At 43.4% G+C, this 27,941-nt stretch overlaps 16 pseudogenes; all 16 read left to right on the top strand.

Moving 5' to 3' along the window:
* The first annotated feature begins 941 nt into the window (after positions 1-941).
* On the top strand, positions 942-1,205 carry LOC130334157 (U2 spliceosomal RNA; annotated as a pseudogene).
* Positions 1,206-2,677: 1,472 nt separating this feature from the next.
* LOC130334136 (U2 spliceosomal RNA) lies at positions 2,678-2,941 on the top strand (annotated as a pseudogene).
* Positions 2,942-4,419: 1,478 nt separating this feature from the next.
* Positions 4,420-4,684, top strand: LOC130334096 (U2 spliceosomal RNA; annotated as a pseudogene).
* A 1,486-nt stretch (positions 4,685-6,170) lies between these two features.
* LOC130334134 (U2 spliceosomal RNA) lies at positions 6,171-6,434 on the top strand (annotated as a pseudogene).
* Positions 6,435-7,907: 1,473 nt separating this feature from the next.
* On the top strand, positions 7,908-8,171 carry LOC130334156 (U2 spliceosomal RNA; annotated as a pseudogene).
* A 1,480-nt stretch (positions 8,172-9,651) lies between these two features.
* LOC130334155 (U2 spliceosomal RNA) lies at positions 9,652-9,915 on the top strand (annotated as a pseudogene).
* A 1,479-nt stretch (positions 9,916-11,394) lies between these two features.
* LOC130334154 (U2 spliceosomal RNA) lies at positions 11,395-11,658 on the top strand (annotated as a pseudogene).
* A 1,473-nt stretch (positions 11,659-13,131) lies between these two features.
* On the top strand, positions 13,132-13,394 carry LOC130334174 (U2 spliceosomal RNA; annotated as a pseudogene).
* A 1,479-nt stretch (positions 13,395-14,873) lies between these two features.
* LOC130334095 (U2 spliceosomal RNA) lies at positions 14,874-15,138 on the top strand (annotated as a pseudogene).
* Positions 15,139-16,611: 1,473 nt separating this feature from the next.
* LOC130334161 (U2 spliceosomal RNA) lies at positions 16,612-16,874 on the top strand (annotated as a pseudogene).
* Positions 16,875-18,349: 1,475 nt separating this feature from the next.
* Positions 18,350-18,613, top strand: LOC130334153 (U2 spliceosomal RNA; annotated as a pseudogene).
* Positions 18,614-20,092: 1,479 nt separating this feature from the next.
* Positions 20,093-20,356, top strand: LOC130334152 (U2 spliceosomal RNA; annotated as a pseudogene).
* Positions 20,357-21,836: 1,480 nt separating this feature from the next.
* Positions 21,837-22,100, top strand: LOC130334151 (U2 spliceosomal RNA; annotated as a pseudogene).
* Positions 22,101-23,586: 1,486 nt separating this feature from the next.
* On the top strand, positions 23,587-23,849 carry LOC130334148 (U2 spliceosomal RNA; annotated as a pseudogene).
* Positions 23,850-25,317: 1,468 nt separating this feature from the next.
* Positions 25,318-25,581, top strand: LOC130334150 (U2 spliceosomal RNA; annotated as a pseudogene).
* A 1,479-nt stretch (positions 25,582-27,060) lies between these two features.
* LOC130334131 (U2 spliceosomal RNA) lies at positions 27,061-27,324 on the top strand (annotated as a pseudogene).
* Positions 27,325-27,941: the final 617 nt, after the last annotated feature.

Raw genomic sequence — 27,941 nt, 5'->3', positions numbered from 1 at the left:
ATATATAAAAAGAAAAAGAGAGAGAGAGAGAGAGACTGACTTAGTGAGCGAGTGAGTGAGAGAGTGAGAGTGAGTGAGAGTGAATGAGTGAGTGAGTGATTGAGTGAGTGAGTGAGTGAGTGAGAACAAATGAGTTAAAGCAAGTGAGTGAGAGAGATCGAATGAATGAAAGTCTGAATGACAGAAAGAAAAAAGGATGAAGAAAGAAGCATGAAGAAAAAAAAATGTATATGGAGTTGCTGACATGAGTGCAATCTACAAAGCCGTTGAGGCTGATCCTCATGGGAGGATTATTGCACCAGGACCCTTAGCACTTTTAAAATGCCATTCAATGCCACGGGCTAGATGTAAACTGCAGATGACCATGTTGTGGTAGTTACCATGGATACCCAAGTGATGTGTGAGCTAACACATAGGCCCAACAGATTCCAAGAAGGCCAGAATCACCAGCGGCACCACCATCGATTGTCAGGTCACCCGGATTCAGCAAATACCAGAGTCCAAAATGATGCAGGTTTATACTGTTAATTTTCAGTTTATCGTTACAGTTGGTGTTATTCCATGTCGGAAGGGACGCAGCTACAGCCAGTGGGGTAACTAGAGACAGGCAGGCAGCTATGTGCAACAAAGGTAGGCGTGTTGTTTTCATATGCAGATCTGAAATATTGTCTTATATGCAAGAGGAGGAGTGATGGGGGTTCAGGCAAAAGCCAGGCTATGGATTGCATTGCTAAATGCTCCATCAGAGTGCAATGGTCGCCTGTCCTTTTTTTAAGTGATGATGTGGGTTTAGCCTGTGCTGTATGTATGTATGGGTGGCTGACTGCCACCCACCCAGAAAGTGTATGGGAGGCTGGTTGGCTGCCAGCCTTCCTTCCATTCCTATGAGTAATGTGAGTGCTCATGAAGGGGACATGGTTGGGTCCACCCCTTTCCCGGTTATCCCCTCTAGGCCTTTTGGCTTAGATCAAGTGTAAAAAAAGAAAGGATCTTGCGACAGATCGCATCCTGAGGCACGTTTTTTTTTGTGTGAATACTTGCACTTGGGTGACTTGTGAGCACATACTGATACATACGTTCCCTATCTGGGGACCATAAATTAAATGGATTTTTGAGAAAGGGAGCTGATTTGGAAGCTTGCTTCTGTCGCCCTATGCATTGACCCGATGTGGCAGTATCTTCGGGTAGTGAACAGTGCACCACCCCATTCCAGTGTTAAACAAGAAAGATTCTCATTTAATCCTCCGTGGGTGAGAATTTGAGTTTGAGAATTGGAGACCAAAATGATGAGTTGCACTGACTGGTTTATGAACGTCTATTCATTTAGCGTTTTAATGACCATGTTTGCACACTGATTGGTGTAAAAAAATAAAATAAAACTAAATAATAATAATCTAGCACACCTGTGCAGGTTTGACATGACATGACAGGTAGCTGTCTTGTGGGTGGTGCTGAATCCTGTTAAATGACATGAGGGTCTCATGCCTATACACAAGGGTGTGTCATTGCTGTTGCTTGACCATGCATTGGTTTCTGTGGTCAGTGAATGATAAAAACAAAATTTACCATCCATTGATGGATGGGAAATCCGCCATGAGGCATTTGTTTTTAGAAACTGCTGCTCACAACCAATGTTGCAATGGAGTGTCTCCATCTGCTGGTGGTATTGGAAAGGCATTAGTGCTATGACAGGGTCTGAAGAAGAAGAAGAAGAAGAAGAAGAAGAAGACGGAAAAAAATATATATAAAAAGAAAAAGAGAGAGAGAGAGAGAGACTGACTTAGTGAGCGAGTGAGTGAGAGAGTGAGAGTGAGTGAGAGTGAATGAGTGAGTGAGTGATTGAGTGAGTGAGTGAGTGAGAACAAATGAGTTAAAGCAAGTGAGTGAGAGAGATCGAATGAATGAAAGTCTGAATGACAGAAAGAAAAAAGGATGAAGAAAGAAGCATGAAGAAAAAAAAATGTATATGGAGTTGCTGACATGAGTGCAATCTACAAAGCCGTTGAGGCTGATCCTCATGGGAGGATTATTGCACCAGGACCCTTAGCACTTTTAAAATGCCATTCAATGCCACGGGCTAGATGTAAACTGCAGATGACCATGTTGTGGTAGTTACCATGGATACCCAAGTGATGTGTGAGCTAACACATAGGCCCAACAGATTCCAAGAAGGCCAGAATCACCAGCGGCACCACCATCGATTGTCAGGTCACCCGGATTCAGCAAATACCAGAGTCCAAAATGATGCAGGTTTATACTGTTAATTTTCAGTTTATCGTTACAGTTGGTGTTATTCCATGTCGGAAGGGACGCAGCTACAGCCAGTGGGGTAACTAGAGACAGGCAGGCAGCTATGTGCAACAAAGGTAGGCGTGTTGTTTTCATATGCAGATCTGAAATATTGTCTTATATGCAAGAGGAGGAGTGATGGGGGTTCAGGCAAAAGCCAGGCTATGGATTGCATTGCTAAATGCTCCATCAGAGTGCAATGGTCGCCTGTCCTTTTTTTAAGTGATGATGTGGGTTTAGCCTGTGCTGTATGTATGTATGGGTGGCTGACTGCCACCCACCCAGAAAGTGTATGGGAGGCTGGTTGGCTGCCAGCCTTCCTTCCATTCCTATGAGTAATGTGAGTGCTCATGAAGGGGACATGGTTGGGTCCACCCCTTTCCCGGTTATCCCCTCTAGGCCTTTTGGCTTAGATCAAGTGTAAAAAAAGAAAGGATCTTGCGACAGATCGCATCCTGAGGCACGTTTTTTTTTGTGTGAATACTTGCACTTGGGTGACTTGTGAGCACATACTGATACATACGTTCCCTATCTGGGGACCATAAATTAAATGGATTTTTGAGAAAGGGAGCTGATTTGGAAGCTTGCTTCTGTCGCCCTATGCATCGACCCGATGTGGCAGTATCTTCGGGTAGTGAACAGTGCACCACCCCATTCCAGTGTTAAACAAGAAAGATTCTCATTTAATCCTCCGTGGGTGAGAATTTGAGTTTGAGAATTGGAGACCAAAATGATGAGTTGCACTGACTGGTTTATGAACGTCTATTCATTTAGCGTTTTAATGACCATGTTTGCACACTGATTGGTGTAAAAAAATAAAATAAAACTAAATAATAATAATCTAGCACACCTGTGCAGGTTTGACATGACATGACAGGTAGCTGTCTTGTGGGTGGTGCTGAATCCTGTTAAATGACATGAGGGTCTCATGCCTATACACAAGGGTGTGTCATTGCTGTTGCTTGACCATGCATTGGTTTCTGTGGTCAGTGAATGATAAAAACAAAATTTACCATCCATTGATGGATGGGAAATCCGCCATGAGGCATTTGTTTTTAGAAACTGCTGCTCACAACCAATGTTGCAATGGAGTGTCTCCATCTGCTGGTGGTATTGGAAAGGCATTAGTGCTATGACAGGGTCTGAAGAAGAAGAAGAAGAAGAAGAAGAAGAAGAAGACGGAAAAAAATATATATAAAAAGAAAAAGAGAGAGAGAGAGAGAGACTGACTTAGTGAGCGAGTGAGTGAGAGAGTGAGAGTGAGTGAGAGTGAATGAGTGAGTGAGTGATTGAGTGAGTGAGTGAGTGAGTGAGAACAAATGAGTTAAAGCAAGTGAGTGAGAGAGATCGAATGAATGAAAGTCTGAATGACAGAAAGAAAAAAGGATGAAGAAAGAAGCATGAAGAAAAAAAATGTATATGGAGTTGCTGACATGAGTGCAATCTACAAAGCCGTTGAGGCTGATCCTCATGGGAGGATTATTGCACCAGGACCCTTAGCACTTTTAAAATGCCATTCAATGCCACGGGCTAGATGTAAACTGCAGATGACCATGTTGTGGTAGTTACCATGGATACCCAAGTGATGTGTGAGCTAACACATAGGCCCAACAGATTCCAAGAAGGCCAGAATCACCAGCGGCACCACCATCGATTGTCAGGTCACCCGGATTCAGCAAATACCAGAGTCCAAAATGATGCAGGTTTATACTGTTAATTTTCAGTTTATCGTTACAGTTGGTGTTATTCCATGTCGGAAGGGACGCAGCTACAGCCAGTGGGGTAACTAGAGACAGGCAGGCAGCTATGTGCAACAAAGGTAGGCGTGTTGTTTTCATATGCAGATCTGAAATATTGTCTTATATGCAAGAGGAGGAGTGATGGGGGTTCAGGCAAAAGCCAGGCTATGGATTGCATTGCTAAATGCTCCATCAGAGTGCAATGGTCGCCTGTCCTTTTTTTAAGTGATGATGTGGGTTTAGCCTGTGCTGTATATATGTATGGGTGGCTGACTGCCACCCACCCAGAAAGTGTATGGGAGGCTGGTTGGCTGCCAGCCTTCCTTCCATTCCTATGAGTAATGTGAGTGCTCATGAAGGGGACATGGTTGGGTCCACCCCTTTCCCGGTTATCCCCTCTAGGCCTTTTGGCTTAGATCAAGTGTAAAAAAAGAAAGGATCTTGCGACAGATCGCATCCTGAGGCACGTTTTTTTTTTGTGTGAATACTTGCACTTGGGTGACTTGTGAGCACATACTGATACATACGTTCCCTATCTGGGGACCATAAATTAAATGGATTTTTGAGAAAGGGAGCTGATTTGGAAGCTTGCTTCTGTCGCCCTATGCATTGACCCGATGTGGCAGTATCTTCGGGTAGTGAACAGTGCACCACCCCATTCCAGTGTTAAACAAGAAAGATTCTCATTTAATCCTCCGTGGGTGAGAATTTGAGTTTGAGAATTGGAGACCAAAATGATGAGTTGCACTGACTGGTTTATGAACGTCTATTCATTTAGCGTTTTAATGACCATGTTTGCACACTGATTGGTGTAAAAAAATAAAATAAAACTAAATAATAATAATCTAGCACACCTGTGCAGGTTTGACATGACATGACAGGTAGCTGTCTTGTGGGTGGTGCTGAATCCTGTTAAATGACATGAGGGTCTCATGCCTATACACAAGGGTGTGTCATTGCTGTTGCTTGACCATGCATTGGTTTCTGTGGTCAGTGAATGATAAAAACAAAATTTACCATCCATTGATGGATGGGAAATCCGCCATGAGGCATTTGTTTTTAGAAACTGCTGCTCACAACCAATGTTGCAATGGAGTGTCTCCATCTGCTGGTGGTATTGGAAAGGCATTAGTGCTATGACAGGGTCTGAAGAAGAAGAAGAAGAAGAAGAAGAAGAAGAAGAAGACGGAAAAAAATATATATAAAAAGAAAAAGAGAGAGAGAGAGAGAGACTGACTTAGTGAGCGAGTGAGTGAGAGAGTGAGAGTGAGTGAGAGTGAATGAGTGAGTGAGTGATTGAGTGAGTGAGTGAGTGAGTGAGTGAGAACAAATGAGTTAAAGCAAGTGAGTGAGAGAGATCGAATGAATGAAAGTCTGAATGACAGAAAGAAAAAAGGATGAAGAAAGAAGCATGAAGAAAAAAAAATGTATATGGAGTTGCTGACATGAGTGCAATCTACAAAGCCGTTGAGGCTGATCCTCATGGGAGGATTATTGCACCAGGACCCTTAGCACTTTTAAAATGCCATTCAATGCCACGGGCTAGATGTAAACTGCAGATGACCATGTTGTGGTAGTTACCATGGATACCCAAGTGATGTGTGAGCTAACACATAGGCCCAACAGATTCCAAGAAGGCCAGAATCACCAGCGGCACCACCATCGATTGTCAGGTCACCCGGATTCAGCAAATACCAGAGTCCAAAATGATGCAGGTTTATACTGTTAATTTTCAGTTTATCGTTACAGTTGGTGTTATTCCATGTCGGAAGGGACGCAGCTACAGCCAGTGGGGTAACTAGAGACAGGCAGGCAGCTATGTGCAACAAAGGTAGGCGTGTTGTTTTCATATGCAGATCTGAAATATTGTCTTATATGCAAGAGGAGGAGTGATGGGGGTTCAGGCAAAAGCCAGGCTATGGATTGCATTGCTAAATGCTCCATCAGAATGCAATGGTCGCCTGTCCTTTTTTTAAGTGATGATGTGGGTTTAGCCTGTGCTGTATGTATGTATGGGTGGCTGACTGCCACCCACCCAGAAAGTGTATGGGAGGCTGGTTGGCTGCCAGCCTTCCTTCCATTCCTATGAGTAATGTGAGTGCTCATGAAGGGGACATGGTTGGGTCCACCCCTTTCCCGGTTATCCCCTCTAGGCCTTTTGGCTTAGATCAAGTGTAAAAAAAGAAAGGATCTTGCGACAGATCGCATCCTGAGGCACGTTTTTTTTTGTGTGAATACTTGCACTTGGGTGACTTGTGAGCACATACTGATACATACGTTCCCTATCTGGGGACCATAAATTAAATGGATTTTTGAGAAAGGGAGCTGATTTGGAAGCTTGCTTCTGTCGCCCTATGCATCGACCCGATGTGGCAGTATCTTCGGGTAGTGAACAGTGCACCACCCCATTCCAGTGTTAAACAAGAAAGATTCTCATTTAATCCTCCGTGGGTGAGAATTTGAGTTTGAGAATTGGAGACCAAAATGATGAGTTGCACTGACTGGTTTATGAACGTCTATTCATTTAGCGTTTTAATGACCATGTTTGCACACTGATTGGTGTAAAAAAATAAAATAAAACTAAATAATAATAATCTAGCACACCTGTGCAGGTTTGACATGACATGACAGGTAGCTGTCTTGTGGGTGGTGCTGAATCCTGTTAAATGACATGAGGGTCTCATGCCTATACACAAGGGTGTGTCATTGCTGTTGCTTGACCATGCATTGGTTTCTGTGGTCAGTGAATGATAAAAACAAAATTTACCATCCATTGATGGATGGGAAATCCGCCATGAGGCATTTGTTTTTAGAAACTGCTTCTCACAACCAATGTTGCAATGGAGTGTCTCCATCTGCTGGTGGTATTGGAAAGGCATTAGTGCTATGACAGGGTCTGAAGAAGAAGAAGAAGAAGAAGAAGAAGACGGAAAAAAATATATATAAAAAGAAAAAGAGAGAGAGAGAGAGAGACTGACTTAGTGAGCGAGTGAGTGAGAGAGTGAGAGTGAGTGAGAGTGAATGAGTGAGTGAGTGATTGAGTGAGTGAGTGAGTGAGTGAGAACAAATGAGTTAAAGCAAGTGAGTGAGAGAGATCGAATGAATGAAAGTCTGAATGACAGAAAGAAAAAAGGATGAAGAAAGAAGCATGAAGAAAAAAAAATGTATATGGAGTTGCTGACATGAGTGCAATCTACAAAGCCGTTGAGGCTGATCCTCATGGGAGGATTATTGCACCAGGACCCTTAGCACTTTTAAAATGCCATTCAATGCCACGGGCTAGATGTAAACTGCAGATGACCATGTTGTGGTAGTTACCATGGATACCCAAGTGATGTGTGAGCTAACACATAGGCCCAACAGATTCCAAGAAGGCCAGAATCACCAGCGGCACCACCATCGATTGTCAGGTCACCCGGATTCAGCAAATACCAGAGTCCAAAATGATGCAGGTTTATACTGTTAATTTTCAGTTTATCGTTACAGTTGGTGTTATTCCATGTCGGAAGGGACGCAGCTACAGCCAGTGGGGTAACTAGAGACAGGCAGGCAGCTATGTGCAACAAAGGTAGGCGTGTTGTTTTCATATGCAGATCTGAAATATTGTCTTATATGCAAGAGGAGGAGTGATGGGGGTTCAGGCAAAAGCCAGGCTATGGATTGCATTGCTAAATGCTCCATCAGAGTGCAATGGTCGCCTGTCCTTTTTTTAAGTGATGATGTGGGTTTAGCCTGTGCTGTATGTATGTATGGGTGGCTGACTGCCACCCACCCAGAAAGTGTATGGGAGGCTGGTTGGCTGCCAGCCTTCCTTCCATTCCTATGAGTAATGTGAGTGCTCATGAAGGGGACATGGTTGGGTCCACCCCTTTCCCGGTTATCCCCTCTAGGCCTTTTGGCTTAGATCAAGTGTAAAAAAAGAAAGGATCTTGCGACAGATCGCATCCTGAGGCACGTTTTTTTTTGTGTGAATACTTGCACTTGGGTGACTTGTGAGCACATACTGATACATACGTTCCCTATCTGGGGACCATAAATTAAATGGATTTTTGAGAAAGGGAGCTGATTTGGAAGCTTGCTTCTGTCGCCCTATGCATTGACCCGATGTGGCAGTATCTTCGGGTAGTGAACAGTGCACCACCCCATTCCAGTGTTAAACAAGAAAGATTCTCATTTAATCCTCCGTGGGTGAGAATTTGAGTTTGAGAATTGGAGACCAAAATGATGAGTTGCACTGACTGGTTTATGAACGTCTATTCATTTAGCGTTTTAATGACCATGTTTGCACACTGATTGGTGTAAAAAAATAAAATAAAACTAAATAATAATAATCTAGCACACCTGTGCAGGTTTGACATGACATGACAGGTAGCTGTCTTGTGGGTGGTGCTGAATCCTGTTAAATGACATGAGGGTCTCGTGCCTATACACAAGGGTGTGTCATTGCTGTTGCTTGACCATGCATTGGTTTCTGTGGTCAGTGAATGATAAAAACAAAATTTACCATCCATTGATGGATGGGAAATCCGCCATGAGGCATTTGTTTTTAGAAACTGCTGCTCACAACCAATGTTGCAATGGAGTGTCTCCATCTGCTGGTGGTATTGGAAAGGCATTAGTGCTATGACAGGGTCTGAAGAAGAAGAAGAAGAAGAAGAAGAAGAAGACGGAAAAAAATATATATAAAAAGAAAAAGAGAGAGAGAGAGAGAGACTGACTTAGTGAGCGAGTGAGTGAGAGAGTGAGAGTAAGTGAGAGTGAATGAGTGAGTGAGTGATTGAGTGAGTGAGTGAGTGAGTGAGTGAGAACAAATGAGTTAAAGCAAGTGAGTGAGAGAGATCGAATGAATGAAAGTCTGAATGACAGAAAGAAAAAAGGATGAAGAAAGAAGCATGAAGAAAAAAAAATGTATATGGAGTTGCTGACATGAGTGCAATCTACAAAGCCGTTGAGGCTGATCCTCATGGGAGGATTATTGCACCAGGACCCTTAGCACTTTTAAAATGCCATTCAATGCCACGGGCTAGATGTAAACTGCAGATGACCATGTTGTGGTAGTTACCATGGATACCCAAGTGATGTGTGAGCTAACACATAGGCCCAACAGATTCCAAGAAGGCCAGAATCACCAGCGGCACCACCATCGATTGTCAGGTCACCCGGATTCAGCAAATACCAGAGTCCAAAATGATGCAGGTTTATACTGTTAATTTTCAGTTTATCGTTACAGTTGGTGTTATTCCATGTCGGAAGGGACGCAGCTACAGCCAGTGGGGTAACTAGAGACAGGCAGGCAGCTATGTGCAACAAAGGTAGGCGTGTTGTTTTCATATGCAGATCTGAAATATTGTCTTATATGCAAGAGGAGGAGTGATGGGGGTTCAGGCAAAAGCCAGGCTATGGATTGCATTGCTAAATGCTCCATCAGAGTGCAATGGTCGCCTGTCCTTTTTTTAAGTGATGATGTGGGTTTAGCCTGTGCTGTATGTATGTATGGGTGGCTGACTGCCACCCACCCAGAAAGTCTATGGGAGGCTGGTTGGCTGCCAGCCTTCCTTCCATTCCTATGAGTAATGTGAGTGCTCATGAAGGGGACATGGTTGGGTCCACCCCTTTCCCGGTTATCCCCTCTAGGCCTTTTGGCTTAGATCAAGTGTAAAAAAAGAAAGGATCTTGCGACAGATCGCATCCTGAGGCACGTTTTTTTTTGTGTGAATACTTGCACTTGGGTGACTTGTGAGCACATACTGATACATACGTTCCCTATCTGGGGACCATAAATTAAATGGATTTTTGAGAAAGGGAGCTGATTTGGAAGCTTGCTTCTGTCGCCCTATGCATTGACCCGATGTGGCAGTATCTTCGGGTAGTGAACAGTGCACCACCCCATTCCAGTGTTAAACAAGAAAGATTCTCATTTAATCCTCCGTGGGTGAGAATTTGAGTTTGAGAATTGGAGACCAAAATGATGAGTTGCACTGACTGGTTTATGAACGTCTATTCATTTAGCGTTTTAATGACCATGTTTGCACACTGATTGGTGTAAAAAAATAAAATAAAACTAAATAATAATAATCTAGCACACCTGTGCAGGTTTGACATGACATGACAGGTAGCTGTCTTGTGGGTGGTGCTGAATCCTGTTAAATGACATGAGGGTCTCATGCCTATACACAAGGGTGTGTCATTGCTGTTGCTTGACCATGCATTGGTTTCTGTGGTCAGTGAATGATAAAAACAAAATTTACCATCCATTGATGGATGGGAAATCCGCCATGAGGCATTTGTTTTTAGAAACTGCTGCTCACAACCAATGTTGCAATGGAGTGTCTCCATCTGCTGGTGGTATTGGAAAGGCATTAGTGCTATGACAGGGTCTGAAGAAGAAGAAGAAGAAGAAGAAGAAGAAGAAGACGGAAAAAAATATATATAAAAAGAAAAAGAGAGAGAGAGAGAGAGACTGACTTAGTGAGCGAGTGAGTGAGAGAGTGAGAGTGAGTGAGAGTGAATGAGTGAGTGAGTGATTGAGTGAGTGAGTGAGTGAGTGAGAACAAATGAGTTAAAGCAAGTGAGTGAGAGAGATCGAATGAATGAAAGTCTGAATGACAGAAAGAAAAAAGGATGAAGAAAGAAGCATGAAGAAAAAAAAATGTATATGGAGTTGCTGACATGAGTGCAATCTACAAAGCCGTTGAGGCTGATCCTCATGGGAGGATTATTGCACCAGGACCCTTAGCACTTTTAAAATGCCATTCAATGCCACGGGCTAGATGTAAACTGCAGATGACCATGTTGTGGTAGTTACCATGGATACCCAAGTGATGTGTGAGCTAACACATAGGCCCAACAGATTCCAAGAAGGCCAGAATCACCAGCGGCACCACCATCGATTGTCAGGTCACCCGGATTCAGCAAATACCAGAGTCCAAAATGATGCAGGTTTATACTGTTAATTTTCAGTTTATCGTTACAGTTGGTGTTATTCCATGTCGGAAGGGACGCAGCTACAGCCAGTGGGGTAACTAGAGACAGGCAGGCAGCTATGTGCAACAAAGGTAGGCGTGTTGTTTTCATATGCAGATCTGAAATATTGTCTTATATGCAAGAGGAGGAGTGATGGGGGTTCAGGCAAAAGCCAGGCTATGGATTGCATTGCTAAATGCTCCATCAGAGTGCAATGGTCGCCTGTCCTTTTTTTAAGTGATGATGTGGGTTTAGCCTGTGCTGTATGTATGTATGGGTGGCTGACTGCCACCCACCCAGAAAGTGTATGGGAGGCTGGTTGGCTGCCAGCCTTCCTTCCATTCCTATGAGTAATGTGAGTGCTCATGAAGGGGACATGGTTGGGTCCACCCCTTTCCCGGTTATCCCCTCTAGGCCTTTTGGCTTAGATCAAGTGTAAAAAAAGAAAGGATCTTGCGACAGATCGCATCCTGAGGCACGTTTTTTTTTGTGTGAATACTTGCACTTGGGTGACTTGTGAGCACATACTGATACATACGTTCCCTATCTGGGGACCATAAATTAAATGGATTTTTGAGAAAGGGAGCTGATTTGGAAGCTTGCTTCTGTCGCCCTATGCATTGACCCGATGTGGCAGTATCTTCGGGTAGTGAACAGTGCACCACCCCATTCCAGTGTTAAACAAGAAAGATTCTCATTTAATCCTCCGTGGGTGAGAATTTGAGTTTGAGAATTGGAGACCAAAATGATGAGTTGCACTGACTGGTTTATGAACGTCTATTCATTTAGCGTTTTAATGACCATGTTTGCACACTGATTGGTGTAAAAAAATAAAATAAAACTAAATAATAATAATCTAGCACACCTGTGCAGGTTTGACATGACATGACAGGTAGCTGTCTTGTGGGTGGTGCTGAATCCTGTTAAATGACATGAGGGTCTCGTGCCTATACACAAGGGTGTGTCATTGCTGTTGCTTGACCATGCATTGGTTTCTGTGGTCAGTGAATGATAAAAACAAAATTTACCATCCATTGATGGATGGGAAATCCGCCATGAGGCATTTGTTTTTAGAAACTGCTGCTCACAACCAATGTTGCAATGGAGTGTCTCCATCTGCTGGTGGTATTGGAAAGGCATTAGTGCTATGACAGGGTCTGAAGAAGAAGAAGAAGAAGAAGAAGAAGACGGAAAAAAATATATATAAAAAGAAAAAGAGAGAGAGAGAGAGAGACTGACTTAGTGAGCGAGTGAGTGAGAGAGTGAGAGTGAGTGAGAGTGAATGAGTGAGTGAGTGATTGAGTGAGTGAGTGAGTGAGTGAGAACAAATGAGTTAAAGCAAGTGAGTGAGAGAGATCGAATGAATGAAAGTCTGAATGACAGAAAGAAAAAAGGATGAAGAAAGAAGCATGAAGAAAAAAAAATGTATATGGAGTTGCTGACATGAGTGCAATCTACAAAGCCGTTGAGGCTGATCCTCATGGGAGGATTATTGCACCAGGACCCTTAGCACTTTTAAAATGCCATTCAATGCCACGGGCTAGATGTAAACTGCAGATGACCATGTTGTGGTAGTTACCATGGATACCCAAGTGATGTGTGAGCTAACACATAGGCCCAACAGATTCCAAGAAGGCCAGAATCACCAGCGGCACCACCATCGATTGTCAGGTCACCCGGATTCAGCAAATACCAGAGTCCAAAATGATGCAGGTTTATACTGTTAATTTTCAGTTTATCGTTACAGTTGGTGTTATTCCATGTCGGAAGGGACGCAGCTACAGCCAGTGGGGTAACTAGAGACAGGCAGGCAGCTATGTGCAACAAAGGTAGGCGTGTTGTTTTCATATGCAGATCTGAAATATTGTCTTATATGCAAGAGGAGGAGTGATGGGGGTTCAGACAAAAGCCAGGCTATGGATTGCATTGCTAAATGCTCCATCAGAGTGCAATGGTCGCCTGTCCTTTTTTTAAGTGATGATGTGGGTTTAGCCTGTGCTGTATGTATGTATGGGTGGCTGACTGCCACCCACCCAGAAAGTGTATGGGAGGCTGGTTGGCTGCCAGCCTTCCTTCCATTCCTATGAGTAATGTGAGTGCTCATGAAGGGGACATGGTTGGGTCCACCCCTTTCCCGGTTATCCCCTCTAGGCCTTTTGGCTTAGATCAAGTGTAAAAAAAGAAAGGATCTTGCGACAGATCGCATCCTGAGGCACGTTTTTTTTGTGTGAATACTTGCACTTGGGTGACTTGTGAGCACATACTGATACATACGTTCCCTATCTGGGGACCATATATTAAATGGATTTTTGAGAAAGGGAGCTGATTTGGAAGCTTGCTTCTGTCGCCCTATGCATTGACCCGATGTGGCAGTATCTTCGGGTAGTGAACAGTGCACCACCCCATTCCAGTGTTAAACAAGAAAGATTCTCATTTAATCCTCCGTGGGTGAGAATTTGAGTTTGAGAATTGGAGACCAAAATGATGAGTTGCACTGACTGGTTTATGAACGTCTATTCATTTAGCGTTTTAATGACCATGTTTGCACACTGATTGGTGTAAAAAAATAAAATAAAACTAAATAATAATAATCTAGCACACCTGTGCAGGTTTGACATGACATGACAGGTAGCTGTCTTGTGGGTGGTGCTGAATCCTGTTAAATGACATGAGGGTCTCATGCCTATACACAAGGGTGTGTCATTGCTGTTGCTTGACCATGCATTGGTTTCTGTGGTCAGTGAATGATAAAAACAAAATTTACCATCCATTGATGGATGGGAAATCCGCCATGAGGCATTTGTTTTTAGAAACTGCTGCTCACAACCAATGTTGCAATGGAGTGTCTCCATCTGCTGGTGGTATTGGAAAGGCATTAGTGCTATGACAGGGTCTGAAGAAGAAGAAGAAGAAGAAGAAGAAGAAGAAGACGGAAAAAAATATATATAAAAAGAAAAAGAGAGAGAGAGAGAGAGACTGACTTAGTGAGCGAGTGAGTGAGAGAGTGAGAGTGAGTGAGAGTGAATGAGTGAGTGAGTGATTGAGTGAGTGAGTGAGTGAGTGAGAACAAATGAGTTAAAGCAAGTGAGTGAGAGAGATCGAATGAATGAAAGTCTGAATGACAGAAAGAAAAAAGGATGAAGAAAGAAGCATGAAGAAAAAAAAATGTATATGGAGTTGCTGACATGAGTGCAATCTACAAAGCCGTTGAGGCTGATCCTCATGGGAGGATTATTGCACCAGGACCCTTAGCACTTTTAAAATGCCATTCAATGCCACGGGCTAGATGTAAACTGCAGATGACCATGTTGTGGTAGTTACCATGGATACCCAAGTGATGTGTGAGCTAACACATAGGCCCAACAGATTCCAAGAAGGCCAGAATCACCAGCGGCACCACCATCGATTGTCAGGTCACCCGGATTCAGCAAATACCAGAGTCCAAAATGATGCAGGTTTATACTGTTAATTTTCAGTTTATCGTTACAGTTGGTGTTATTCCATGTCGGAAGGGACGCAGCTACAGCCAGTGGGGTAACTAGAGACAGGCAGGCAGCTATGTGCAACAAAGGTAGGCGTGTTGTTTTCATATGCAGATCTGAAATATTGTCTTATATGCAAGAGGAGGAGTGATGGGGGTTCAGGCAAAAGCCAGGCTATGGATTGCATTGCTAAATGCTCCATCAGAGTGCAATGGTCGCCTGTCCTTTTTTTAAGTGATGATGTGGGTTTAGCCTGTGCTGTATGTATGTATGGGTGGCTGACTGCCACCCACCCAGAAAGTGTATGGGAGGCTGGTTGGCTGCCAGCCTTCCTTCCATTCCTATGAGTAATGTGAGTGCTCATGAAGGGGACATGGTTGGGTCCACCCCTTTCCCGGTTATCCCCTCTAGGCCTTTTGGCTTAGATCAAGTGTAAAAAAAGAAAGGATCTTGCGACAGATCGCATCCTGAGGCACGTTTTTTTTTTGTGTGAATACTTGCACTTGGGTGACTTGTGAGCACATACTGATACATACGTTCCCTATCTGGGGACCATAAATTAAATGGATTTTTGAGAAAGGGAGCTGATTTGGAAGCTTGCTTCTGTCGCCCTATGCATTGACCCGATGTGGCAGTATCTTCGGGTAGTGAACAGTGCACCACCCCATTCCAGTGTTAAACAAGAAAGATTCTCATTTAATCCTCCGTGGGTGAGAATTTGAGTTTGAGAATTGGAGACCAAAATGATGAGTTGCACTGACTGGTTTATGAACGTCTATTCATTTAGCGTTTTAATGACCATGTTTGCACACTGATTGGTGTAAAAAAATAAAATAAAACTAAATAATAATAATCTAGCACACCTGTGCAGGTTTGACATGACATGACAGGTAGCTGTCTTGTGGGTGGTGCTGAATCCTGTTAAATGACATGAGGGTCTCGTGCCTATACACAAGGGTGTGTCATTGCTGTTGCTTGACCATGCATTGGTTTCTGTGGTCAGTGAATGATAAAAACAAAATTTACCATCCATTGATGGATGGGAAATCCGCCATGAGGCATTTGTTTTTAGAAACTGCTGCTCACAACCAATGTTGCAATGGAGTGTCTCCATCTGCTGGTGGTATTGGAAAGGCATTAGTGCTATGACAGGGTCTGAAGAAGAAGAAGAAGAAGAAGAAGAAGACGGAAAAAAATATATATAAAAAGAAAAAGAGAGAGAGAGAGAGAGACTGACTTAGTGAGCGAGTGAGTGAGAGAGTGAGAGTGAGTGAGAGTGAATGAGTGAGTGAGTGATTGAGTGAGTGAGTGAGTGAGTGAGAACAAATGAGTTAAAGCAAGTGAGTGAGAGAGATCGAATGAATGAAAGTCTGAATGACAGAAAGAAAAAAGGATGAAGAAAGAAGCATGAAGAAAAAAAAATGTATATGGAGTTGCTGACATGAGTGCAATCTACAAAGCCGTTGAGGCTGATCCTCATGGGAGGATTATTGCACCAGGACCCTTAGCACTTTTAAAATGCCATTCAATGCCACGGGCTAGATGTAAACTGCAGATGACCATGTTGTGGTAGTTACCATGGATACCCAAGTGATGTGTGAGCTAACACATAGGCCCAACAGATTCCAAGAAGGCCAGAATCACCAGCGGCACCACCATCGATTGTCAGGTCACCCGGATTCAGCAAATACCAGAGTCCAAAATGATGCAGGTTTATACTGTTAATTTTCAGTTTATCGTTACAGTTGGTGTTATTCCATGTCGGAAGGGACGCAGCTACAGCCAGTGGGGTAACTAGAGACAGGCAGGCAGCTATGTGCAACAAAGGTAGGCGTGTTGTTTTCATATGCAGATCTGAAATATTGTCTTATATGCAAGAGGAGGAGTGATGGGGGTTCAGACAAAAGCCAGGCTATGGATTGCATTGCTAAATGCTCCATCAGAGTGCAATGGTCGCCTGTCCTTTTTTTAAGTGATGATGTGGGTTTAGCCTGTGCTGTATGTATGTATGGGTGGCTGACTGCCACCCACCCAGAAAGTGTATGGGAGGCTGGTTGGCTGCCAGCCTTCCTTCCATTCCTATGAGTAATGTGAGTGCTCATGAAGGGGACATGGTTGGGTCCACCCCTTTCCCGGTTATCCCCTCTAGGCCTTTTGGCTTAGATCAAGTGTAAAAAAAGAAAGGATCTTGCGACAGATCGCATCCTGAGGCACGTTTTTTTTGTGTGAATACTTGCACTTGGGTGACTTGTGAGCACATACTGATACATACGTTCCCTATCTGGGGACCATATATTAAATGGATTTTTGAGAAAGGGAGCTGATTTGGAAGCTTGCTTCTGTCGCCCTATGCATTGACCCGATGTGGCAGTATCTTCGGGTAGTGAACAGTGCACCACCCCATTCCAGTGTTAAACAAGAAAGATTCTCATTTAATCCTCCGTGGGTGAGAATTTGAGTTTGAGAATTGGAGACCAAAATGATGAGTTGCACTGACTGGTTTATGAACGTCTATTCATTTAGCGTTTTAATGACCATGTTTGCACACTGATTGGTGTAAAAAAATAAAATAAAACTAAATAATAATAATCTAGCACACCTGTGCAGGTTTGACATGACATGACAGGTAGCTGTCTTGTGGGTGGTGCTGAATCCTGTTAAATGACATGAGGGTCTCATGCCTATACACAAGGGTGTGTCATTGCTGTTGCTTGACCATGCATTGGTTTCTGTGGTCAGTGAATGATAAAAACAAAATTTACCATCCATTGATGGATGGGAAATCCGCCATGAGGCATTTGTTTTTAGAAACTGCTGCTCACAACCAATGTTGCAATGGAGTGTCTCCATCTGCTGGTGGTATTGGAAAGGCATTAGTGCTATGACAGGGTCTGAAGAAGAAGAAGAAGAAGAAGAAGAAGAAGAAGACGGAAAAAAATATATATAAAAAGAAAAAGAGAGAGAGAGAGAGAGACTGACTTAGTGAGCGAGTGAGTGAGAGAGTGAGAGTGAGTGAGAGTGAATGAGTGAGTGAGTGATTGAGTGAGTGAGTGAGTGAGAACAAATGAGTTAAAGCAAGTGAGTGAGAGAGATCGAATGAATGAAAGTCTGAATGACAGAAAGAAAAAAGGATGAAGAAAGAAGCATGAAGAAAAAAAAATGTATATGGAGTTGCTGACATGAGTGCAATCTACAAAGCCGTTGAGGCTGATCCTCATGGGAGGATTATTGCACCAGGACCCTTAGCACTTTTAAAATGCCATTCAATGCCACGGGCTAGATGTAAACTGCAGATGACCATGTTGTGGTAGTTACCATGGATACCCAAGTGATGTGTGAGCTAACACATAGGCCCAACAGATTCCAAGAAGGCCAGAATCACCAGCGGCACCACCATCGATTGTCAGGTCACCCGGATTCAGCAAATACCAGAGTCCAAAATGATGCAGGTTTATACTGTTAATTTTCAGTTTATCGTTACAGTTGGTGTTATTCCATGTCGGAAGGGACGCAGCTACAGCCAGTGGGGTAACTAGAGACAGGCAGGCAGCTATGTGCAACAAAGGTAGGCGTGTTGTTTTCATATGCAGATCTGAAATATTGTCTTATATGCAAGAGGAGGAGTGATGGGGGTTCAGGCAAAAGCCAGGCTATGGATTGCATTGCTAAATGCTCCATCAGAGTGCAATGGTCGCCTGTCCTTTTTTTAAGTGATGATGTGGGTTTAGCCTGTGCTGTATGTATGTATGGGTGGCTGACTGCCACCCACCCAGAAAGTGTATGGGAGGCTGGTTGGCTGCCAGCCTTCCTTCCATTCCTATGAGTAATGTGAGTGCTCATGAAGGGGACATGGTTGGGTCCACCCCTTTCCCGGTTATCCCCTCTAGGCCTTTTGGCTTAGATCAAGTGTAAAAAAAGAAAGGATCTTGCGACAGATCGCATCCTGAGGCACGTTTTTTTTTGTGTGAATACTTGCACTTGGGTGACTTGTGAGCACATACTGATACATACGTTCCCTATCTGGGGACCATAAATTAAATGGATTTTTGAGAAAGGGAGCTGATTTGGAAGCTTGCTTCTGTCGCCCTATGCATTGACCCGATGTGGCAGTATCTTCGGGTAGTGAACAGTGCACCACCCCATTCCAGTGTTAAACAAGAAAGATTCTCATTTAATCCTCCGTGGGTGAGAATTTGAGTTTGAGAATTGGAGACCAAAATGATGAGTTGCACTGACTGGTTTATGAACGTCTATTCATTTAGCGTTTTAATGACCATGTTTGCACACTGATTGGTGTAAAAAAATAAAATAAAACTAAATAATAATAATCTAGCACACCTGTGCAGGTTTGACATGACATGACAGGTAGCTGTCTTGTGGGTGGTGCTGAATCCTGTTAAATGACATGAGGGTCTCATGCCTATACACAAGGGTGTGTCATTGCTGTTGCTTGACCATGCATTGGTTTCTGTGGTCAGTGAATGATAAAAACAAAATTTACCATCCATTGATGGATGGGAAATCCGCCATGAGGCATTTGTTTTTAGAAACTGCTGCTCACAACCAATGTTGCAATGGAGTGTCTCCATCTGCTGGTGGTATTGGAAAGGCATTAGTGCTATGACAGGGTCTGAAGAAGAAGAAGAAGAAGAAGAAGAAGAAGAAGACGGAAAAAAATATATATAAAAAGAAAAAGAGAGAGAGAGAGAGAGACTGACTTAGTGAGCGAGTGAGTGAGAGAGTGAGAGTGAGTGAGAGTGAATGAGTGAGTGAGTGATTGAGTGAGTGAGTGAGTGAGTGAGAACAAATGAGTTAAAGCAATTGAGTGAGAGAGATCGAATGAATGAAAGTCTGAATGACAGAAAGAAAAAAGGATGAAGAAAGAAGCATGAAGAAAAAAAAATGTATATGGAGTTGCTGACATGAGTGCAATCTACAAAGCCGTTGAGGCTGATCCTCATGGGAGGATTATTGCACCAGGACCCTTAGCACTTTTAAAATGCCATTCAATGCCACGGGCTAGATGTAAACTGCAGATGACCATGTTGTGGTAGTTACCATGGATACCCAAGTGATGTGTGAGCTAACACATAGGCCCAACAGATTCCAAGAAGGCCAGAATCACCAGCGGCACCACCATCGATTGTCAGGTCACCCGGATTCAGCAAATACCAGAGTCCAAAATGATGCAGGTTTATACTGTTAATTTTCAGTTTATCGTTACAGTTGGTGTTATTCCATGTCGGAAGGGACGCAGCTACAGCCAGTGGGGTAACTAGAGACAGGCAGGCAGCTATGTGCAACAAAGGTAGGCGTGTTGTTTTCATATGCAGATCTGAAATATTGTCTTATATGCAAGAGGAGGAGTGATGGGGGTTCAGGCAAAAGCCAGGCTATGGATTGCATTGCTAAATGCTCCATCAGAGTGCAATGGTCGCCTGTCCTTTTTTTAAGTGATGATGTGGGTTTAGCCTGTGCTGTATGTATGTATGGGTGGCTGACTGCCACCCACCCAGAAAGTGTATGGGAGGCTGGTTGGCTGCCAGCCTTCCTTCCATTCCTATGAGTAATGTGAGTGCTCATGAAGGGGACATGGTTGGGTCCACCCCTTTCCCGGTTATCCCCTCTAGGCCTTTTGGCTTAGATCAAGTGTAAAAAAAGAAAGGATCTTGCGACAGATCGCATCCTGAGGCACGTTTTTTTTTGTGTGAATACTTGCACTTGGGTGACTTGTGAGCACATACTGATACATACGTTCCCTATCTGGGGACCATAAATTAAATGGATTTTTGAGAAAGGGAGCTGATTTGGAAGCTTGCTTCTGTCGCCCTATGCATTGACCCGATGTGGCAGTATCTTCGGGTAGTGAACAGTGCACCACCCCATTCCAGTGTTAAACAAGAAAGATTCTCATTTAATCCTCCGTGGGTGAGAATTTGAGTTTGAGAATTGGAGACCAAAATGATGAGTTGCACTGACTGGTTTATGAACGTCTATTCATTTAGCGTTTTAATGACCATGTTTGCACACTGATTGGTGTAAAAAAATAAAATAAAACTAAATAATAATAATCTAGCACACCTGTGCAGGTTTGACATGACATGACAGGTAGCTGTCTTGTGGGTGGTGCTGAATCCTGTTAAATGACATGAGGGTCTCGTGCCTATACACAAGGGTGTGTCATTGCTGTTGCTTGACCATGCATTGGTTTCTGTGGTCAGTGAATGATAAAAACAAAATTTACCATCCATTGATGGATGGGAAATCTGCCATGAGGCATTTGTTTTTAGAAACTGCTGCTCACAACCAATGTTGCAATGGAGTGTCTCCATCTGCTGGTGGTATTGGAAAGGCATTAGTGCTATGACAGGGTCTGAAGAAGAAGAAGAAGAAGAAGAAGAAGAAGACGGAAAAAAATATATATAAAAAGAAAAAGAGAGAGAGAGAGAGAGACTGACTTAGTGAGCGAGTGAGTGAGAGAGTGAGAGTGAGTGAGAGTGAATGAGTGAGTGAGTGATTGAGTGAGTGAGTGAGTGAGTGAGTGAGAACAAATGAGTTAAAGCAAGTGAGTGAGAGAGATCGAATGAATGAAAGTCTGAATGACAGAAAGAAAAAAGGATGAAGAAAGAAGCATGAAGAAAAAAAAATGTATATGGAGTTGCTGACATGAGTGCAATCTACAAAGCCGTTGAGGCTGATCCTCATGGGAGGATTATTGCACCAGGACCCTTAGCACTTTTAAAATGCCATTCAATGCCACGGGCTAGATGTAAACTGCAGATGACCATGTTGTGGTAGTTACCATGGATACCCAAGTGATGTGTGAGCTAACACATAGGCCCAACAGATTCCAAGAAGGCCAGAATCACCAGCGGCACCACCATCGATTGTCAGGTCACCCGGATTCAGCAAATACCAGAGTCCAAAATGATGCAGGTTTATACTGTTAATTTTCAGTTTATCGTTACAGTTGGTGTTATTCCATGTCGGAAGGGACGCAGCTACAGCCAGTGGGGTAACTAGAGACAGGCAGGCAGCTATGTGCAACAAAGGTAGGCGTGTTGTTTTCATATGCAGATCTGAAATATTGTCTTATATGCAAGAGGAGGAGTGATGGGGGTTCAGGCAAAAGCCAGGCTATGGATTGCATTGCTAAATGCTCCATCAGAGTGCAATGGTCGCCTGTCCTTTTTTTAAGTGATGATGTGGGTTTAGCCTGTGCTGTATGTATGTATGGGTGGCTGACTGCCACCCACCCAGAAAGTGTATGGGAGGCTGGTTGGCTGCCAGCCTTCCTTCCATTCCTATGAGTAATGTGAGTGCTCATGAAGGGGACATGGTTGGGTCCACCCCTTTCCCGGTTATCCCCTCTAGGCCTTTTGGCTTAGATCAAGTGTAAAAAAAGAAAGGATCTTGCGACAGATCGCATCCTGAGGCACGTTTTTTTTTGTGTGAATACTTGCACTTGGGTGACTTGTGAGCACATACTGATACATACGTTCCCTATCTGGGGACCATAAATTAAATGGATTTTTGAGAAAGGGAGCTGATTTGGAAGCTTGCTTCTGTCGCCCTATGCATTGACCCGATGTGGCAGTATCTTCGGGTAGTGAACAGTGCACCACCCCATTCCAGTGTTAAACAAGAAAGATTCTCATTTAATCCTCCGTGGGTGAGAATTTGAGTTTGAGAATTGGAGACCAAAATGATGAGTTGCACTGACTGGTTTATGAACGTCTATTCATTTAGCGTTTTAATGACCATGTTTGCACACTGATTGGTGTAAAAAAATAAAATAAAACTAAATAATAATAATCTAGCACACCTGTGCAGGTTTGACATGACATGACAGGTAGCTGTCTTGTGGGTGGTGCTGAATCCTGTTAAATGACATGAGGGTCTCGTGCCTATACACAAGGGTGTGTCATTGCTGTTGCTTGACCATGCATTGGTTTCTGTGGTCAGTGAATGATAAAAACAAAATTTACCATCCATTGATGGATGGGAAATCCGCCATGAGGCATTTGTTTTTAGAAACTGCTGCTCACAACCAATGTTGCAATGGAGTGTCTCCATCTGCTGGTGGTATTGGAAAGGCATTAGTGCTATGACAGGGTCTGAAGAAGAAGAAGAAGAAGAAGAAGAAGAAGAAGAAGACGGAAAAAAATATATATAAAAAGAAAAAGAGAGAGAGAGAGAGAGACTGACTTAGTGAGCGAGTGAGTGAGAGAGTGAGAGTGAGTGAGAGTGAATGAGTGAGTGAGTGATTGAGTGAGTGAGTGAGTGAGTGAGTGAGAACAAATGAGTTAAAGCAAGTGAGTGAGAGAGATCGAATGAATGAAAGTCTGAATGACAGAAAGAAAAAAGGATGAAGAAAGAAGCATGAAGAAAAAAAAATGTATATGGAGTTGCTGACATGAGTGCAATCTACAAAGCCGTTGAGGCTGATCCTCATGGGAGGATTATTGCACCAGGACCCTTAGCACTTTTAAAATGCCATTCAATGCCACGGGCTAGATGTAAACTGCAGATGACCATGTTGTGGTAGTTACCATGGATACCCAAGTGATGTGTGAGCTAACACATAGGCCCAACAGATTCCAAGAAGGCCAGAATCACCAGCGGCACCACCATCGATTGTCAGGTCACCCGGATTCAGCAAATACCAGAGTCCAAAATGATGCAGGTTTATACTGTTAATTTTCAGTTTATCGTTACAGTTGGTGTTATTCCATGTCGGAAGGGACGCAGCTACAGCCAGTGGGGTAACTAGAGACAGGCAGGCAGCTATGTGCAACAAAGGTAGGCGTGTTGTTTTCATATGCAGATCTGAAATATTGTCTTATATGCAAGAGGAGGAGTGATGGGGGTTCAGACAAAAGCCAGGCTATGGATTGCATTGCTAAATGCTCCATCAGAGTGCAATGGTCGCCTGTCCTTTTTTTAAGTGATGATGTGGGTTTAGCCTGTGCTGTATGTATGTATGGGTGGCTGACTGCCACCCACCCAGAAAGTGTATGGGAGGCTGGTTGGCTGCCAGCCTTCCTTCCATTCCTATGAGTAATGTGAGTGCTCATGAAGGGGACATGGTTGGGTCCACCCCTTTCCCGGTTATCCCCTCTAGGCCTTTTGGCTTAGATCAAGTGTAAAAAAAGAAAGGATCTTGCGACAGATCGCATCCTGAGGCACGTTTTTTTTGTGTGAATACTTGCACTTGGGTGACTTGTGAGCACATACTGATACATACGTTCCCTATCTGGGGACCATATATTAAATGGATTTTTGAGAAAGGGAGCTGATTTGGAAGCTTGCTTCTGTCGCCCTATGCATTGACCCGATGTGGCAGTATCTTCGGGTAGTGAACAGTGCACCACCCCATTCCAGTGTTAAACAAGAAAGATTCTCATTTAATCCTCCGTGGGTGAGAATTTGAGTTTGAGAATTGGAGACCAAAATGATGAGTTGCACTGACTGGTTTATGAACGTCTATTCATTTAGCGTTTTAATGACCATGTTTGCACACTGATTGGTGTAAAAAAATAAAATAAAACTAAATAATAATAATCTAGCACACCTGTGCAGGTTTGACATGACATGACAGGTAGCTGTCTTGTGGGTGGTGCTGAATCCTGTTAAATGACATGAGGGTCTCATGCCTATACACAAGGGTGTGTCATTGCTGTTGCTTGACCATGCATTGGTTTCTGTGGTCAGTGAATGATAAAAACAAAATTTACCATCCATTGATGGATGGGAAATCCGCCATGAGGCATTTGTTTTTAGAAACTGCTGCTCACAACCAATGTTGCAATGGAGTGTCTCCATCTGCTGGTGGTATTGGAAAGGCATTAGTGCTATGACAGGGTCTGAAGAAGAAGAAGAAGAAGAAGAAGAAGAAGACGGAAAAAAATATATATAAAAAGAAAAAGAGAGAGAGAGAGAGAGACTGACTTAGTGAGCGAGTGAGTGAGAGAGTGAGAGTGAGTGAGAGTGAATGAGTGAGTGAGTGAGTGAGTGAGTGAGTGAGAACAAATGAGTTAAAGCAAGTGAGTGAGAGAGATCGAATGAATGAAAGTCTGAATGACAGAAAGAAAAAAGGATGAAGAAAGAAGCATGAAGAAAAAAAAATGTATATGGAGTTGCTGACATGAGTGCAATCTACAAAGCCGTTGAGGCTGATCCTCATGGGAGGATTATTGCACCAGGACCCTTAGCACTTTTAAAATGCCATTCAATGCCACGGGCTAGATGTAAACTGCAGATGACCATGTTGTGGTAGTTACCATGGATACCCAAGTGATGTGTGAGCTAACACATAGGCCCAACAGATTCCAAGAAGGCCAGAATCACCAGCGGCACCACCATCGATTGTCAGGTCACCCGGATTCAGCAAATACCAGAGTCCAAAATGATGCAGGTTTATACTGTTAATTTTCAGTTTATCGTTACAGTTGGTGTTATTCCATGTCGGAAGGGACGCAGCTACAGCCAGTGGGGTAACTAGAGACAGGCAGGCAGCTATGTGCAACAAAGGTAGGCGTGTTGTTTTCATATGCAGATCTGAAATATTGTCTTATATGCAAGAGGAGGAGTGATGGGGGTTCAGGCAAAAGCCAGGCTATGGATTGCATTGCTAAATGCTCCATCAGAGTGCAATGGTCGCCTGTCCTTTTTTTAAGTGATGATGTGGGTTTAGCCTGTGCTGTATGTATGTATGGGTGGCTGACTGCCACCCACCCAGAAAGTGTATGGGAGGCTGGTTGGCTGCCAGCCTTCCTTCCATTCCTATGAGTAATGTGAGTGCTCATGAAGGGGACATGGTTGGGTCCACCCCTTTCCCGGTTATCCCCTCTAGGCCTTTTGGCTTAGATCAAGTGTAAAAAAAGAAAGGATCTTGCGACAGATCGCATCCTGAGGCACGTTTTTTTTTGTGTGAATACTTGCACTTGGGTGACTTGTGAGCACATACTGATACATACGTTCCCTATCTGGGGACCATAAATTAAATGGATTTTTGAGAAAGGGAGCTGATTTGGAAGCTTGCTTCTGTCGCCCTATGCATTGACCCGATGTGGCAGTATCTTCGGGTAGTGAACAGTGCACCACCCCATTCCAGTGTTAAACAAGAAAGATTCTCATTTAATCCTCCGTGGGTGAGAATTTGAGTTTGAGAATTGGAGACCAAAATGATGAGTTGCACTGACTGGTTTATGAACGTCTATTCATTTAGCGTTTTAATGACCATGTTTGCACACTGATTGGTGTAAAAAAATAAAATAAAACTAAATAATAATAATCTAGCACACCTGTGCAGGTTTGACATGACATGACAGGTAGCTGTCTTGTGGGTGGTGCTGAATCCTGTTAAATGACATGAGGGTCTCATGCCTATACACAAGGGTGTGTCATTGCTGTTGCTTGACCATGCATTGGTTTCTGTGGTCAGTGAATGATAAAAACAAAATTTACCATCCATTGATGGATGGGAAATCCGCCATGAGGCATTTGTTTTTAGAAACTGCTGCTCACAACCAATGTTGCAATGGAGTGTCTCCATCTGCTGGTGGTATTGGAAAGGCATTAGTGCTATGACAGGGTCTGAAGAAGAAGAAGAAGAAGAAGAAGAAGAAGAAGACGGAAAAAAATATATATAAAAAGAAAAAGAGAGAGAGAGAGAGAGACTGACTTAGTGAGCGAGTGAGTGAGAGAGTGAGAGTGAGTGAGAGTGAATGAGTGAGTGAGTGATTGAGTGAGTGAGTGAGTGAGTGAGAACAAATGAGTTAAAGCAAGTGAGTGAGAGAGATCGAATGAATGAAAGTCTGAATGACAGAAAGAAAAAAGGATGAAGAAAGAAGCATGAAGAAAAAAAAATGTATATGGAGTTGCTGACATGAGTGCAATCTACAAAGCCGTTGAGGCTGATCCTCATGGGAGGATTATTGCACCAGGACCCTTAGCACTTTTAAAATGCCATTCAATGCCACGGGCTAGATGTAAACTGCAGATGACCATGTTGTGGTAGTTACCATGGATACCCAAGTGATGTGTGAGCTAACACATAGGCCCAACAGATTCCAAGAAGGCCAGAATCACCAGCGGCACCACCATCGATTGTCAGGTCACCCGGATTCAGCAAATACCAGAGTCCAAAATGATGCAGGTTTATACTGTTAATTTTCAGTTTATCGTTACAGTTGGTGTTATTCCATGTCGGAAGGGACGCAGCTACAGCCAGTGGGGTAACTAGAGACAGGCAGGCAGCTATGTGCAACAAAGGTAGGCGTGTTGTTTTCATATGCAGATCTGAAATATTGTCTTATATGCAAGAGGAGGAGTGATGGGGGTTCAGGCAAAAGCCAGGCTATGGATTGCATTGCTAAATGCTCCATCAGAGTGCAATGGTCGCCTGTCCTTTTTTTAAGTGATGATGTGGGTTTAGCCTGTGCTGTATGTATGTATGGGTGGCTGACTGCCACCCACCCAGAAAGTGTATGGGAGGCTGGTTGGCTGCCAGCCTTCCTTCCATTCCTATGAGTAATGTGAGTGCTCATGAAGGGGACATGGTTGGGTCCACCCCTTTCCCGGTTATCCCCTCTAGGCCTTTTGGCTTAGATCAAGTGTAAAAAAAGAAAGGATCTTGCGACAGATCGCATCCTGAGGCACGTTTTTTTTTGTGTGAATACTTGCACTTGGGTGACTTGTGAGCACATACTGATACATACGTTCCCTATCTGGGGACCATAAATTAAATGGATTTTTGAGAAAGGGAGCTGATTTGGAAGCTTGCTTCTGTCGCCCTATGCATTGACCTGATGTGGCAGTATCTTCGGGTAGTGAACAGTGCACCACCCCATTCCAGTGTTAAACAAGAAAGATTCTCATTTAATCCTCCGTGGGTGAGAATTTGAGTTTGAGAATTGGAGACCAAAATGATGAGTTGCACTGACTGGTTTATGAACGTCTATTCATTTAGCGTTTTAATGACCATGTTTGCACACTGATTGGTGTAAAAAAATAAAATAAAACTAAATAATAATAATCTAGCACACTTGTGCAGGTTTGACATGACATGACAGGTAGCTGTCTTGTGGGTGGTGCTGAATCCTGTTAAATGACATGAGGGTCTCATGCCTATACACAAGGGTGTGTCATTGCTGTTGCTTGACCATGCATTGATTTCTGTGGTCAGTGAATGATAAAAACAAAATTTACCATCCATTGATGGATGGGAAATCCGCCATGAGGCATTTGTTTTTAGAAACTGCTGCTCACAACCAATGTTGCAATGGAGTGTCTCCATCTGCTGGTGGTATTGGAAAGGCATTAGTGCTATGACAGGGTCTGAAGAAGAAGAAGAAGAAGAAGAAGAAGAAGACGGAAAAAAATATATATAAAAAGAAAAAGAGAGAGAGAGAGTGAGAGTGAGTGAGAGTGAATGAGTGAGTGAGTGATTGAGTGAGTGAGTGAG

Source organism: Hyla sarda, unplaced genomic scaffold (genome assembly GCF_029499605.1).
Source record: "Hyla sarda isolate aHylSar1 unplaced genomic scaffold, aHylSar1.hap1 scaffold_428, whole genome shotgun sequence".
NCBI lineage: Eukaryota > Metazoa > Chordata > Amphibia > Anura > Hylidae > Hyla > Hyla sarda.
The sequence above is the reverse complement of the archived record's forward strand: the minus strand, read 5'-3'. Positions and strand labels throughout refer to the sequence as shown.